The sequence below is a fragment of the Grammomys surdaster genome, unplaced genomic scaffold (assembly GCF_004785775.1).
Source record: "Grammomys surdaster isolate TR1022 unplaced genomic scaffold, NIH_TR_1.0 167, whole genome shotgun sequence".
In the NCBI taxonomy this organism is placed as follows: domain Eukaryota; kingdom Metazoa; phylum Chordata; class Mammalia; order Rodentia; family Muridae; genus Grammomys; species Grammomys surdaster.
Genome location: NW_021604615.1, coordinates 79,755 through 83,924, shown reverse-complemented (window position 1 = coordinate 83,924; position 4,170 = coordinate 79,755).

The following is a 4,170-nucleotide window of genomic DNA, read 5'->3' as shown; positions in this document are numbered from 1 at the left end:
TGAAATGGTACTTCATCTCATGTGGATCATTTCCCAGTCAGCTGTGAGGCTTGAAGGGAGGGCAGTTGTCCCAACAATACAATGAAATTCTAATACACTGCTAAGGACCAGCCTCTGCTTGGAGAGGGGTTCCTGAGAGAAGGGGTGTTTGAGAATGGTGAAAAAAGGACTTGAAGTCAGTCATGGGATAGAAGCTGACGGCCTATGTTCTGCTCAAGACAGCTTTTTAGATAAGCTGCTTGAGGCAGCTTTCTCTAAAGATCTCTGGACAGCTTATCCAGATAGCTCTACTCTCACAGACCAAGGCCCAGTCTTTTATTTACATATCAATTTGGTCATTTACTCCAGGTTCCCTTTTGATTATCTCACAAATAAGCATTCCAACACCCCTAGATTTTTATAAAGAGATAGCAAGCACATTTTTTAACATGCAAATGATTTCAGAGATCTGTCTGCATTTGCAAACACAGACAATAAACTTAGCTGGGAGGGGTCTTGCCCTGTGATAACCTCCCTAAATCTCTTTATCTCCTTCCCTAATATCTTTCTGACAAGCTGTCTTTTGGTGCAGCTGGTTTTGTTCTTTTACGTTCATGGACCTCCTCAAATAATTCATATTTTATCCTTATATTTTGCATAGTTGAGAAATTTTTAAACCCATGTTTTTAGAATTCTTTCCCACAGCCTTAAGGGCTACCCTGAAGGTCTCAACATTTACCATTTTTGCTAAGGACATAGACACACTCCGCATCCCAGAATCAGGCTGCTTCTAATTATCATGGAGTCAATAACCTTGACAGGGAGAACATTTCCAGATAACCTTTGCAGGGAGAATATTTCATGAAGGAGGAACATCTGCACTTTTAGAAGAAAGTTGTCTACTCTAATCTTGGAATATTATTTGCTCATTGAACTTGATATTGCAACATAAATATCAAAACTTCACAAATAAAATATAATTAAGACATTTCACAATTGTGCTGCTGTCTTGGGTTTATCTACTTTAAAACTTTTTTATATAAAAAAGTAAATACTATTTTGCAGCTATAAATCTTTACTGATAGTGATTTAAAATTTACCACATGTTCTTGATCTCTTGGGAATGGAAACGATTTCAAGAGTATAGTGAAAATTAGCAATATTCTGCCACATTTCAATGGCGATTTTTCTGAGAATTCAACAGTGAATTGTCTCTGCTGCTGGACTCTTTCCTACCTTTAAGGTAGGTCAATAGGAACAATAAAAAGTGAAAGGGTCAGAGCATAGAAACACGCAAAAAAAGAAAAGAATATCAGGTATTAAACAGCTATGAAAAGTGAGTTTAAACTTCCATTTAAAGGCTACCATGAAACCTGTCAGCAAAATTTAAAGTATAAACTACTCCATTAAGTGAAAGAGGTTGTCATTTAACTGAATCTTCTAGTGAATAGTGCCATGTGCTTTTGAAAAATGCCTGCAGACTTTTTGAATAAATATTAAAGAATTTTCAGATTAGTAAATGGTCAAAGGCCAACATAAAAAAAAATACAATTCTGGTTTTTATTAAGTATTTTACATTCCATTATTTTATTTACATTCCAGTTGTTGCCCCCTCCCATCCTTCCCCACAGTTCCTCACCCCATTCTTCCTCCTCCTTGCCTCCAAGAGAGTGCTTCCCCCTTCTCCCACCCCCCCAAGAGTATCCTCCCCCTTCCCTGGGACTCTCTCAAGGATCAGGTGCATCTTCTCCCACTGAGGCCAGACCAGATAGTCCTCTGCTATATATGTGGCAGGGGCCTTGGACCAGTTCGTATATGCTGCCTGGTTGATGGCTCAGTCTCTGAGATCTACCAGGGGTCTGGGTTAGTTGAGACTGCTGATCTTCCTGCAGGCTTGCCCTTCATCTCCTTCAATCCTTCCCTAATTCCTCCATCGGAGTCCCCGACTTCAGTCCAATGGTTGGGTGTAAGAATATGCTTCTGTCTCAGTTAGCTGCTTGTTAGGCCTCTCAGAGTGCAGCCATGCTAGGCTTCTTCCTGTAAACACATCTAGCATTAGTAATAGTGTCAGACCTTGGTGCACCCTTCCCCCCTGAAATGGATCCCAAGATGGGCCAGTCACTGAACAGCCTTTCCTTCAGTCTCTTCATTTTTGTCTCTGTAGTTCTTTTAGACAGGAATAATTCTGGGTCAGAAATTTTGACTGTGGGTTGGTAATCTTGTCTGTCCACTTGGACCCTATCTACTGTAAGTGGACTCTTCAAGTTTCCTCTCCCCACTGTTGAGCATTTTGGCTAAGGTCACCCTCATTGAGTCCTGATAGTCTCTCACTGCCTAGGTTTCTAGAACTTTCTAGAGGGTCCTCCCACCTCCAACTCCCAGAAGCTGCATATTTTCATTCATTCTCCTGGTCCTCTGGGTTTCTCTCTTGTTCCCCATCCATAACTGATCCTGTTCCCCTTTTCCTCTTCTCCTCTTTTTTCCCCATCCAGTTCCATCCCTCTTTCTGCTTCCCATGATTATTTTGTTTCCTTTTCTAAGTGGGATTGGAGCATCCTCACTTGGACCTTCTTGTTTGTTAAACCCAGTATAAACTTGTGGGTATACTGGGTATTCTGTACTTTTTGACTAATATCCACTTATCAGAGATTACAAACTATACATATCCTTTTGGGTCTGGGTTACCTCACTCAGGATGATATTTTCTAGTTCCATCCATTTGCCTGCAAAATTCATAATGTTCTCTTTTTTAAATAGCTCAATAGTATTCCATTGTGTAAATTAACCACATTTTTCTGTATCCATTCTTTGGTTGAGGGACATTTGGGTTGTTTCTAGCTTCTCGATATCACAAATAAGGCTGCATGAACATAGTGGAGCATGCATCCTTGTTATATTTTGGAGCATCTTTTGAGTGTATGCCAAGGAGTGGAATAGCTGGGTCTTCAGGTAGGTCTATTTCCAATTTTCTGAGGAACTGACAGATTGATTTCCCAAGTACTTGTACCAGTTTGCTATCCCACCAACAAAGGAGGAGTATTTCTTTTTCTCCACATCCTTGCCAGCATGTGCTGTCATTTGAGTGAGTTTTTGGTGGAATCTCAGGGTCATTTTGATTTTCATTTCGATGATGACTAAGGATGTTGAACATTTCTTTAAGTGCTTCTCAGCCATTCGAGATTCCTCTGCTAAGAATTCTCTGTTTAGCTCTATACCCCATTTTTTATTGGGTTATTTGGGGTTTTTGGAGGTTAACTTCTTGAGTTCTTTATATATTTTGGATATTAGCTCTCTATTGGATGTAGGGTTAGTGGGAAAAAAGATACAATTCTGAGTACTTAAGCAATGTTAGAATCTTGGAATCTTTTACAGAAACTGACTCTTGAGAAGATTCTGTGCCGTGCGGTGGTGTTGCACGCCTTTAATCCCAGCACTTGGGAGGCAGAGACCAGCGGATTTCTGAGTTCAAGGCCAGCCTGGTCTACAAAGTGAGTTCCAGGACAGCCAGGGCTATACAGAGAAACCCTGTCTCGAAAAACAAAACAAAATAAAACAAAAACAAAAACAAAAAAAGAGAAGATTCTGCAATATTTCCTGTCTATTGGTCTAATTAGTTTCAAAGAAGCAAAGAAGTACAGGGTCTGAAACTAATGAAACAGGCTAAAGAATACTATATTTTATAATCTTTACAGAAGAGAGAAAATTCTTATCTTACTGAGACTATTCAAGATGCAAATGGAAAACAAGTGAATAGAAATGATTGCACTGAAAATGTGACACTTGGATCAAAAAGAGAAAGACACTAAATAAATACCAAATAAGCTTGGCAATTATTATAAAAGAGCTGTCTCTGGAGTGTTAGAGAAGCACTTTGGTGGGTTGGTTTAAAGAGAAGTATCGTAAAGGAAATGACATTCACACTCAGAGAATTATTGCCAAAGACAGGACTGTTGATGAACATTGAAGTGAGACTTCAGTGCAGCATTGACTTCATCTATAAGTGACAAGAGCTGATAAAGATCATTGAAGTGGTCACTAGCATGATCATGTGTGATATTCTAATAACTAGTTCTGGCAGTAGTAGCTAAAGGGCAAGCCCAGAAGCTAATTAGTAGCTTGTTGGAATGATCAACATGGAAGGTGACAAAAGTCTAGATGAGGCCATCAACCATAGCCATGCTTTTGGAGTGG